The sequence below is a fragment of the Dermacentor albipictus genome, chromosome 1, assembly GCF_038994185.2.
Source record: "Dermacentor albipictus isolate Rhodes 1998 colony chromosome 1, USDA_Dalb.pri_finalv2, whole genome shotgun sequence".
Classification (NCBI taxonomy): domain Eukaryota; kingdom Metazoa; phylum Arthropoda; class Arachnida; order Ixodida; family Ixodidae; genus Dermacentor; species Dermacentor albipictus.
The window spans coordinates 25,848,223-25,860,998 of NC_091821.1; the positions used below are offsets into that span (position 1 = coordinate 25,848,223).

The 12,776-nt window shown below is 45.0% G+C and overlaps 1 pseudogene; it reads left to right on the top strand.

Annotated features, from left to right (window-relative positions):
• The window catches only part of LOC135909432 (uncharacterized), a 1,202-nt pseudogene extending 768 nt beyond the window's left edge, over positions 1–434 (top strand).
• Positions 435–12,776: the final 12,342 nt, after the last annotated feature.

Genomic DNA, 12,776 nt, shown 5'->3' on the forward strand with positions numbered 1-12,776 from the left:
GAGAAGACACTGCGGAACTCGTCATGGACGAGGCTGACGCTGAAGAAGCCGCAAGCGAAGCAACGTCGAAGCTCGAGGAACTTGATGCGGCAACGTTAACCCCGCCCGACATGCCCCAAGACGCGAGTGTTAACAAGGAAAGCCCAAAGCTGACCGACGCAGCTGGCGACGCCACCGGCGTCGTGAAAGCGCAGGATGCCTCAACGCCGTCGAAATCACCTGAGGAGCCAGCAGTCATGGAAGTAAGCGAGGGAACAAGCGGAGCCTCAGTCTCCAAGCGCGGCCACGACGCTACGCTGGACGAGCATGAGGCCCTGGCTGCAAGGATCTCGGAAGGACCACCGCGAAAGGCGGCGAGCATTCGGCGGTCAACGCTGAGGGCGCGTCCGAACATACCTCCGGACCGGAGGGCGGCGGAGACGCCGCCGACGTAGCCGCGAGAGCGTGTGCTTCGCGGCGTCTCTTCTAGTCTACGCAGCGACCAAGCCAAACTCAAGGGACGATGGAATGCCGTGACAGGGACATCAACTGTGCCTTCCTAAGGCTGCCATGGCAGCTGCGGAAGGTTTGTGCAAAAGGCGAAAGCAGCTTTGGCCACAGATGCATGAGGTGGGTACCATGCGGTTCGTTTGTCCTTCAAAAAACATAATAATGGCTCAAAACACTGCACTTCGTTTTGCTACTATAAATGTCCGCGGTCTTTGTGCCAAAAAGCGGCAATACCAGATTAGCCGGCTTTTTTTAGAAACAGATGTTGATATAGCAGCGGTGCAGGAGACAAAGATAGAAACTGAGGAACAAACGGATCGCATGGTGCTGCAGTTTCGCAATAGATACAATGTTTGTGTATCACATGCTGTTGGGACTTCCGCGGGGTGCGCTATCTTCATTAGAAACAACCTGGGAATTAGAGAAGAAGGGGTCTTTTCTTGTGAAAGTGGAAGACTGGTTTTTGTGGATTTTTCCTTTCTGAATGTAGGTTGGCGCGTGATATGTGTCTACGCCCCAAACACTGAAAGTGAGCGTGTGCCTTTCTTTGAAACAGTAAATCAGCATTTACAGTGTGACAGGAAAGTCGTATTGCTAGGAGATTTTAATTGTGTATGTTACGCGGCCGATCGAGTGAAAAACCTCCCAGTGCGTGACAAAAGTGCTTTACTTTTAAACACACTAGTTCAAGAATCTAATCTGGATGACGTCGGTAATTTCCTGTGTACTACCGGCACGCCTGCATTCACACATTTTCAAGGGCAAAGTCACGCAAGGCTAGATAGAGGGTATGTCGCACTGGAGCTTGTTCCGATGTGTGGCAGCTATAGTGTGAAACACGTCTCGTTCAGTGATCACAGCCTTGTAACTTTTAGTGTAGGTACCACAGAAAGAAAATCGAAGTTTAACTGGAAGTTGTGGAAGTTCAACGATGGGCTGTTAATGAACGAATCCTTTTGCGAAAGCGTGAAGCAAAAGTTAGATAATTTGATCGAAGCCGAAGATGGCAACGTGCTAGAATTATGGGAGAACTTTAAACAAGGAGTCAAGATCAGTGCTATAGAAGAATCCAGTAAAGAGAAATTTATTAAAAGGAAAAAAGAAAATGAAATGCAACATGAGCTTGATTTTTTGTACACCGTGGAAAGCGTGAGACCCGGGAGCCAAACAAAGGAGATAAGAGAACTGAAAAGCCAGCTTGAGCTTATCGAAGAAGAGAAGTTCAAAGGAGCAGTTATAAGGGCACGAGCTGAAAGGGCTTGGCTAGGTGAGACACCGACTAAACGAGCCTTATCTGACGAAAAGGCATACGCGAGGCGAAATGAAATCAGAATGATTCAATACGAGAACGAGATCACGAGCCAACCTCAAAAAATTGAAGAGGCGTTTCTTGATTATTATAGCAAGTTATTCGGGACTGTTAAAGACGTCACAGAAGAATTCAAGACGGACTTTTTGTCAAACATGCCGCAATTAGAGGAAGACATTCAAAAGCGTCTGGAGTGGCCTCTGAGCATCACCGAAGTGGAAGGAGCCATAGATGATTTAGTTGTAGGCAAGTCTCCGGGACCTGATGGACTCGGAGCGGCCTTTTATAAAGCCTTCAAAAGTGATGTCAGTGAGATCCTGTTACGGTTGTTTAAGGAGGCCTATGCGCAGAAACAGGTTCCCCCTTCTTTTCGGACATCGCACGTAGTCCTGATACCGAAATCAGAGGACCCAGAAAAATTGTTAGCTGTTGACGCTTACCGGCCGATATCACTAATGAATGTAGACTATAAGATATTTACAAGAGTGCTGGGAAAGCGATTACAGGGAGTGGTGACCAGAATAGTAGGGTCGCATCAAACATGCGGCATTAAAGGAAGGTCTATCTACACAAACATTCATATTGCCAGAAGCATCTTAGAATACTGTAATGACCTAGGTGAACACTGTGCCATGTTACAGTTAGATATGCAGAAGGCTTTCGACCGTGTGGCCCATAAAATTCTTTTCAGTATTCTAGAACACATAAAGGTAGGGGATTTGATCTTGGATGGGGTAAAGATGTGCTATCAAGACTGTACCGCCAGCCTCATTATAAACAAGGAGGCTACCAAATCCTTTAGTGTCCGGTCGTCTGTGCGCCAGGGGTGTGGTTTGTCGCCTCTTTTATTCGCAATTTACCTAGAGCCGCTTTGTAGGAAAATCAAGAATGACAATAGAATATCGGGTTTCAGAGTGCAGTCCGCGGAAGTGAAAGTGCTGGCATACGCGGATGACATCGCGTTGTTTTGTCGGGATAAAGAAAGCATCGAAATCGCGGTCGCAGAGGCTTTATCATACTGCAGAATGACAGGCAGTGCTATCAACTTTGATAAATCCCTAGGGGTATGGATCGGCAACTGGGAAGACCATCCGAGTACGTTTGCAAATATCCGCTGGACAGTCACGCCGGCAAAGTACCTGGGGGTGCCGCTTGAGCACTACCGTGACGCCGTTGATTACTGGAATGCCGAAACTGAAAGGGTTCGTGAAGGTACACTTAAATGAGGAGGCCGCAATTTCTCTATGTTTGCTCGTGCGACAGTGTGCAACCTGTTTGCCGTTGCCAAAATTTTTTACGTGCTCCAAGCGTTGTGCATGTCAAGGGCTAACATACAACGTTTACACAGAGTACTCGCAGTGTTTGTATGGGGTTCAAGCTGGGAGCGCACCAGTCGCACTAATCTCTTTCGTTCGGTTAAAAATGGAGGATTAGGTCTGGCACATTTGTTCATTAGGCAGATTGTGTCGCGGTTTGTTTTCTTACGGGACCAAAATGACCCATTTTTATTAACTATGTTTCAGACAAGGCTGAGCGAAGCTATACCTGAGTTTATTGTATCGTCACATCGGTGCAGTCAAGGCAGAGCGCGTGGTTTCCTAAAAGAGGTAGTCTTGGCGTTTCAGCTGTTAAAGGTTCGGTTCTCCATGGAATACCTAAGTAGGGTACCACGAAAGCGCTTATATAAGGACCTGGTAGACACAATGTTGCCGGTGCCATTGTATCGCTCGATGTTCTGCATTGGACCTGAAAAGGACGTACTAAAAAGAGTAAAACGAATGCCAGTACGCCCATCGGTAAAGTCCTTCTTTTTCCAGCTCCACACCAATACTTTACTTGTGAAACCGTGGCTAGATGAAAAAGGTCTTTCCGTGCCTTGGAGCGTCAACTGTTTACTATGCCGGAAACCCGAAACAATAGAACACATTTTTCTAGACTGCTGGGATGCTGTGTTCCATTGGGACATATTACAGAGAACACTAAAGAAGGACTTGCCGATTACACCATATGGGATTCGTTTCTTGACTACTCTAAATGAAGACAAAGTACCCTATGATATGTTCATGCTGGTGTCCTTACATAGCTTATGGAAAACTAGAATGGCCGTGAGACATGCCGAAGTAAATGCCCGGCCTGTTAGAGAATACTTCATTGAAAGCATTTGTCATATTAAGGAAATGTATAATTTGCAAAAAGAAAAACCAACATGGCTCAGTGTGATGACTGAGCTAGCGAATTTTAAGCGATTTTAGCCCTGTGACTGCCAACCAATGGCAGAGATGTTGTCGTGACCGTTGTCTATTGTTAAAATGTCTTGTTTTGTAGCCTTGTTGCCATGTCGGTAATAAAGACAAAAAAAAAAAAATCTGCCGTGGTGCAGTGGTTAGAATAGCTAACATGGGAGCGCGAGGACGTGAGTTCGAATCCTGCTTTCGGGCACCTTTTTTTTTCATTTTTTTCAGCTCAGTAATCTTTTTTATTAGCGTATAAATGCCTAATTTCATTAATTCCACCTTTGCGGAGCATCGGAAATAATGACAGTTACTCCTTTGAGGAGCATCGGAAAAGAGCAACTGTTAGTCCTCGGAGGAGTAACGGCATGGGGAGTAACAGTTCATCCCCTCGCACTTACCCCCTAAAGGGAGGAATGGCTGTGGCAAATCAGTTGCTCCCCTAAAGGAGTAACCTCGATACCCCATTTCCTCCTTTTCTTCTTAGAGTGCAGCAGCAGCGGGCCATGCCTATAGCCGCAGCTTTCACCAACGACTTGCGTTACGGTCGTCGCTTCGGTTGCTGCAATTCTCGCATAAATATATGATAACCATGCATGCCCTGAAAGTTCTCTCATTTTAAATATCGTCAGTAACGCCTTACATTGCAGCTCCTTTTTTACAGCCTTTATAGGTTTCTTGTCTCCATTCAAATAATCATAACCCGGCTTAGGCAACTACAATGCTGCGGTCAAAAACTGTAACGCATTTCTTTCTGTGAGTCGTTTTTGGCGGTAACTTGTGCTCTTTAAATAAGTTGCTTGCAAAAGCTTATTTAGATGGGGACTTGTTGTGCATGCCATCTTGGAATACTATAAACGAGACGAGGGCATGAGCAGGGTACATGAACGAGAAGTAAACGAGAAGAACACATGACAGCGCTGTGTCTGTGTATTCATGTATGTTGTATTCCAAGTATGCTGGTATTACAACTGGTATTCCGAGATTACTTGCGGGATCAGGGTAAATGAGTCATGTCCGCGGCCCAACGAACGGTTTCGCGCCCACCCGTTAAGGCTGGCTGTGCTGCCAGAGCTGCACAGGACACTAGGACAGAATTGGTCCAGATACCGCTCCCAAGACAAGATGCGGCGGCTGTGCTATCCGCAGTCGCTTGGCGTTTAAAGCGATCCCTCTGGTGGGACGAGCGGATCGACGCCTTTATAAAATCGATCCCGCTTGTGAATTTTATATGCCGCGAGGCCTCAATGGGGAAGATCAACGTGACCTACACGAACTTAACGTGGCCTTAACGTGACCTACATTCTACAATTCAATGGATGAACTCACCAAGTGCTCTTGTGTAACGCTCCTGAAAGTTTGCAACACATTCTGCGTAACTGCTGCCGCTATTAGAGAGACAGTCTCTGAAGGTGGCACTACATTTGCAGCGCGACTCGAGCATGGAGCTGCGGCACATCCTCGGCCCGTGGCGAAAGCGTTGCTGATGTTTCTGGGGTCCACAGGCCTTAACAGAAGTTAGTGTATTTCTATTGTGTATGTATGTGTCTGGGGCTGTATGTACTGTTTGTGTGTTTATGTGATCACTGTGTACAGACCGCACCTGCAGTGGCATGCCAGGCGATCAGCCAAGCTAACATCTCCAATGTATAAATAAAGTTTATATATATATATATATATATATATATATATATATATATATATATATATATATATATATATATATATATATCACCATCAGCCTAGTTACGCCCACTGCAGGGCAAAGGCCGCTCCCATACTTCTCCAACTACCTAACCCGGTAATGTACTAATTGTGGCCACGTTGTCCCTGCAAACGTCGTAATGTCATCCGCCCACCTAACTTTCTGCCGCCCCCTGCTACGCTTCCCTTCCCTTGGAATCCAGTCCGTAACCCTTAGTCACCATCGGTTATCTTCCCTCCTCATTACATGTCCGGCCCATGCCCATTTCTTTTTCTTGATTTCAACTAAGATATCGTTTACCCGCGTTTGTTGCCTCACCCAATCTGCTCTTTTCTTATCCCTTAACGTTACACCCATCATTCTTCTTTCCATAGCTCGTTGCGTCGTCCTCAATTTCAGCAGAACCCTTTTCGTGAGCCTCCAGGTTTCTGCCCCATATGTGAGTACTGGTAACACACAGCTGTTATACACTTTCCTTTTGAGGGATAGTGGCAACCTGCTGTTCATGATTTTAGAATGCCTGCCAAACGCACCCCAGCCCATTCTTATTCTTCTGGTTATTTCAGTCTCATGATCCGGAACCGTGGTCACTACCTGTCCTAAGTAGATGTATTCCCTTACCACCTCCAGTGCTTCGCTACTTATCGTAAACTGCTGGTCTCTTCCGAGACTGTTAAACATCACTTTAGTTTTCTGCAGATTAATTTTTAGAGCCACCCTTCTGCTATGCCTCTCCAGGTCAGTGAGCATGCATTGCAATTGGTCTCCTGAGTTACTAAGCAAGGCAATATCATCAGCGAATCGCAAGTTGCTAAGGTATTCTCCATCAACTTTTATCCCCCATTCTTCCCACTCCAGGTATATATAACTATATAGCTATATATAACTATAACTATATAACTAGGTAACTATATATATATATATATATATATATATATATATATATATATATATATATATATATATATATATATATATATAGTTAGTTTAATTTGGTTATAACGGCTGCATCAACTGTATAATTTTAATCACAATATTATACAAACTTCAGGTGTAATATTCACGCGCTACAATTAATTTAGTAATTTAGGCGAAGAGGCAAGGCATACTCATTTTGCAAAGTTGAATGTTAGTATTATTCCAAACACACTTTTTATAGAACTGCTACAATAAACGTGTGCTTCGAAACAAACAATCATTGCATTTAAGTTTCAACGTCCAACTAGACCTAGCAAAACGCTGATATACCGTACAACGATGTCTAGCATCTTACTTGTGTGATTTACTTTGGTCAGGACCGGCTGCCTTGTTTGAGCAATTTTGCTGATAACTCTCTACTAGCTCCTGCACATTGGGAAACGCCAGTACTGCGTCGCTGGCCGTAATGCTTCCAGTAACACCGTATTTCTTCATACTACTCAAGTTACGACCTTGTGGATAGGCCGCCTACGTTGATGCCCGATATTTCCAAACCTACACTCGATACTAAGATGCTACAAAAATAGATATACGATGTCTGTGCTAAACGTTCGTGCGGTGAATCAGCAAAAAGAAAAAAAAAGAAAGAATAGAAAATGTACTGGCGCCGTTCTCATCTCGCTCCCTGCACTAGAAAGGACCCCGTTGCCCTCTAGTACGACCAGGACTGCTGTGTCACAAGCCATCATTTTAGACATGCACTTTTTGTACAACACCTTATTAGTTTTTGTCGAAATGGAGGTCGTCAAACAGACCGAACAAAGAACCAATATGAAATTTCTTGTAAAATTGGGCAAGAATGGCGCAGAAATTCACCAAATGTTGCACAAGACCCACGGAAAACATGCCTTAAAGCAATGAACTGTGTTCAGGTCGGTCCAGAAGTTTTGGGAAGACCGTGAAGACCCAAAGACCATGCAAGATGAGGTCGCAACTCCACCTCGTGCGAAGATAAAAACATTGATCATGTGCACTCTCTTGTGGTCAGTGACCGCCGAATGAATGTTAGAATGAAAGCAGAAGCACTTGGTTAGTGAAAGTCGTCCGTTCATCGGATTTTCTCTGAAATTTTGGAAACAAAAAATGTTTGCGCCAAGATAGCGCCCAAACTGCTGATTCTTTAGCAAAAGTTGCGATGAAAAGGATGTTGCCTAGATTAGAAAACTTTAGAAGATAGTGATTAGATCTGGCAATGGGTATCATGGGCGACTAAGCTTAGATATACAAATACGACACTGAACTCAAGTCGCAGAACAAAGAGCCAATGAAAAAAAAAATAATAAGATAAGCTACGGCCGAAAAGCGTGAAAGAACAAAGCAAAAATCGAAGTCACGCTGATCGTGTTTTTTGACTGCCATGTAATTGTGCCCCATGAATTTGTATCTGACGGTCCAACTGTCAATGCAGCTTTCTACGTGCAAGTACTGTGGCGGCTGAAAGATAATAAGTGCAACTGAATTTCTCGGAAAAGGGACGCTGTATTCTGCATCACAATACTGCACCTGCACACTCTATATTCATATTGTGTGAATTTTTGGCACGCCATTCCCTCATTGAGCTGGAACACCCTCGCTACTCGCCAGATTCAGCCTCCTATGAGTTCTTTCGTTCCCCAAATGCAAATAGGTGTTTCGGGGGCGGCATTTCGGTGATGTTACGACAATTCAAAAGGAAAGGGCATCGTTGCCGAAGCACTTAATAGAAAAGGGTTTTCAAAGGTGTTTCTAGAAATGGAAGAGGAGGTGAAATCACGAAGCACCGTGCTCTGTCTAATAAGTATATTGAAAATGACCACACTGATGTACCTGAAAGCTCGTGAAGCAATTTTTTTTAAACGGACTGCGCGACCTTTTGGGACACACCTCGCAAGCCTAATGACTACTGCGTTCAGCTTTGTAAATGGCACATAGAAAGACTGATTGAGCACACAGGCTGCTGACTACGTGCCATAAAGTTTTAGCTCGTGAACAACAGGAATATTGATCACCAAGCGCCAGCAAGTAGACACAGAAATGGTATAATTGTGCAGTATAACTCGTAAAGTCGATAGCTCAGAAGTTATAAAGAAAATTTTAACTGTACCTTCTGAAGGTTGCTCAACTATCTCTAATCAAAACACATTTGTTGCAGTGGAATTTTTGAAATACAGCTTTCAAAGCACTTCAGAACAACTGTGCAACCGCAGCAATAGATGTTAAACCTGGATTCTCTGCATCCAGAACAGCTAGCTCCCATTTCTTTTATTACTGTTTTACTGTGCCAGTTTACCCATGAAATATAGGAGCAAGCTACGCTATTACAATTTCGATAAGCAACATTTTTAGAGGGCAAGTATGCCATTTCGGTAATTCTGTGCTTTATGATATGTGAATGGTAACTATCTTGAAAGTACCTTACAAGTATATATACCTAGTTACTTTTTCAGTACTTAGTATTCAAGTGCTTTATTCAATGGAGTAATTAGTGCTCTACACAGTTGCTTCTATGCCGCTACGCGATAACTTAATTACTATTTTTGGGTAACCTGTACATTCCTGATAATAACTAAGAGGAAGTTTATTTTCTTCAATGTCTTTCAGCATCCATTATTGGGAAATTGTGAGCCGGGCAAGGGGGTAATGTGCTTCATCTATGTATGAATGTGGTTTACTTTCAGCTATGCTTCTCAGGCTCACGTTTTATGCATTGGTCCACCGGATCAGCAGCATAGGCGCTGGTATCATGTTGAATTGAATTCTGCGTTTTTACGTTCCAAAACCACGATTTGATTATGAGGCACGTCGTAGTGGGGGCATTCTGGATTACCCCAATGAACGAGCCCCATGCAAGGCACGGGACACGGGCGTTTTTACATTTCGCCCCCATCGAAATGCGGCCGCCACGGCCGGCATTTGATCCCGCGACCTCGTGCTTAGAAGCGCAACACCATAGCCGCTAAGCTAACGCGGCGGGCAGACACGAAGATTATTATTCTCTTTCCGACCTGACTAGATGAAGCATTAAGAAAATATGGCGCTGCCTTTCTGTCCGCTTTCTTTGTGCGTTTTGTGCACGATTATATCAACTAGCATTTGCACCAAGCACTATATCTATAGCTCCTATTAGCTTACACTAAGATCACCGACTAGCTCAACTTTGAGTGACGCTGATAAGTGTCTCAACCGCAGGGGCCTGCTTCATCGGGAGAAAGCCGATGCAGAATGGCAGGAGCTAGATGGTGAGCTGAACTGCAACTCTGGCGGGGGAAGAGAGGGGGCGTCCAGGCGACTAGCTGCGCTGAGGCCGTTTGAGTTATACTTTAACTCGAAGTGGTCGCTTCCGGATTGCCGTACGCTGTATATGCGAGTGGCTATGCGGTAACCCCCCGGCTGGCAATGTAAATGCATGCCCCGTCGATGACACGTGCGACGGATCACGCGTGTCGGAAAGTGCGCGATAAACCATTGAACTTGTTTAGACAGTAACAGGACAACGCGCACGTGCGACTGCACACTCTGCCCATTTCAGCACTTCGGAAGACGCAAACATGTTTTCCCTTACAGCAGAGCCGCCAACAAGTCTGATATGGGTTGAGTCGGGGGCGGGAGGAAGTGTACTTTTCCAGCATTATACACGGATGTCTAAAAGGGTGTTTTTTTTCTACGCGACTATACGCAAACAAGATGCGCGGGTTGCGCCCGCCGGGAGGAAAACGGTTCTCGTTACCCGCAGTCTTCGAAGAGCCTTACTTCACTTTGATGGTCGGTGAGGAGAAGAGATATTTTTATGCCTTAATCAGAAAGGACGCGTTAGCATGCAATCTGAATCAAGCGGGGAGTGCATCTGTGCGGGGGTGCGGGGGTAAGCGACGGGGTCGCGGCTTCGCGGCGGCTAATGTGTGCGCGGCCACGGCTTCCTGTAAACGCGGAAAGGTATGCGCGCACGTGCGCTACCCTGCCTCTCGAAATAGTCGGTACGGGAGGGGTCACGATCGCGGGAGTGCGGGTCAGACCCTCTTTATACATCTCCGGCGCCATGTTTCCTCGCTTCGGGGGCTTTGCTTGGGCGATCAGCGCTCGGCGCGGCTTCTTGACTGCGTTAGCGGTGGCGCATCGTGTCGTGGTGCCGCGTGGTCAGCCCCAGGCGACGGCTGCTGTGTGCGCGCTTCCGCGATGCGTTGTGCGTATAACCGCTTTGCTTCTTATCGTAGCATATCGTAGCGACGCCGCCCCCTCCTACTTCAACCATTAAAGGTAAACAATTGGTGCTGAGCTTCACCGTGCCATTCTCGTTTTCCTCTATGCTTTGTTGCCGACTTTCTAAATATTGCCCCGCCGCAGTAAATGTTTGCGTTTGTTTGGTCTCCGTCGCATTGCGGAGCTTCGGCCGAAGTCATCAAAGACAATGGTACATTTGGTAACGCAATCATCTGCGAAGTGCGGGTGATCTATCACTGTCCATTAAAGACCACAGTCGAAGCATAAAACCACGGACGCTGCCGTCGGGGGTCAGTGACTTTCTATATTCATTTCTTCACATTGAGTATGCCTATAAACGAAACTAACATACATTGGGCCTGCTACTGGTGCTCTAACAAAAAGCTCGTGTGATCTATGTTAGTGTTAGAAAAGTTGAAATTTCGTTTCAACCTTTCGTTATCTTTATAAGTTGATCTATATGCGTTGCAACTGTGTTCGTGGCTCGTACGTTTCCATGTTTTCCCCAAGTGAAGGGCGAACCGGACGAATACACATCAGCACTTTACCATGCTTGCACTTAAACATATAAGGGACCTTTTGCACAGTGAAGCAGTCAGACATCTTATAAATCATGGGTGACTAAGCACGTAATTGCGAAAGGCAGGACCGCCTTAAATACGTAATTTACCGACGTGATAGAAAAGAAGATAGAGCTATATTCCTTTCGGTAGAGAAGGTGATGATATTCAATTATTTCCTTTGCTGTCACGTACACGATAGCCGACAAGTCAACGGTAAAAACATTCTTTTGATAGTTTGAAAATGCCATGGGTCCCTAAAAGACCTTGGCAACATTGCAGCTGCATGAATCCGAAGAAAGTATTGCATTTCAACGAGCTAACTTTATTGCAGAGTTTAATAACCGTAACCACATAAAGTTCAACATTACACAAGCAGAGTCATCACACAAGCAGAAATTCATATATTAAACAAATGTAAGAAGGTAAACCAGTGAAATGCTTCGCTAAGCAACGTAACATTAAAGAGGAATAAAAAATCGGAAGAGCAACAAAAAATGATATAAGAACAGTACATACTAGATATGTCGGCCCCACAGTATTAATGGGTTCATTACATAGTCATTTAACTAAACAAAGTTGAGTATCTTGTGAAAGAAATTATTCATACACTCTTGTATAAGTAGTAGTTTCAAGAATGATGTTATTCATTATGCGTGGATTATTCAAGAGACATGACAATTTCTTTTCTAGCAACTGCCAACCATATTGATTGGCACATGTTTGAATAGATCATTGATCATTGTTTCGGATTTCCTAAACCTGCTTACATTTTGATATATGTTGGAAAGGTGCCGGAGAAAAGATGTATTTTGAGTTGTGTCGAGTTTGAAGGCAGTATATAAACGGGAATATCTAAGTCGTAATCTTATAGTTTTCTAATGCGATGTACTTCGAACTTAAAAAAACAGCTCTCCGGTGTGGTGTATCCTAGTTTAGTGTAGCGTGGCGCACGCCTCCTAGTTGCCCTGCAACAAGATCAATGCGTCTCGACGGGATTTTATAAATAACTTCGAGTTTGCGCGCGTATTTCTGGATCTGTATTTCTGCTTGCGTGTACGCTTGTGTGCGTCACCACGTCGTTCACGCTTGATATTATGTCGGGCTGGTCAACGGGCTGGACTCACCGATTTCGCCAAGCAGCAGCACGTATATCTCGTCTGAAGCGTTATCCGAGCAAGTGACCTTGAATCAAAACAAAACGCTGCTTCAGGAAATGCTGGGCGTGTTGGTACATGTTCATATCGCCGTCATCACGCCAGGTGCTGACCGAAGCGGTTAGTTCTGACGACCGCCAACACATGACG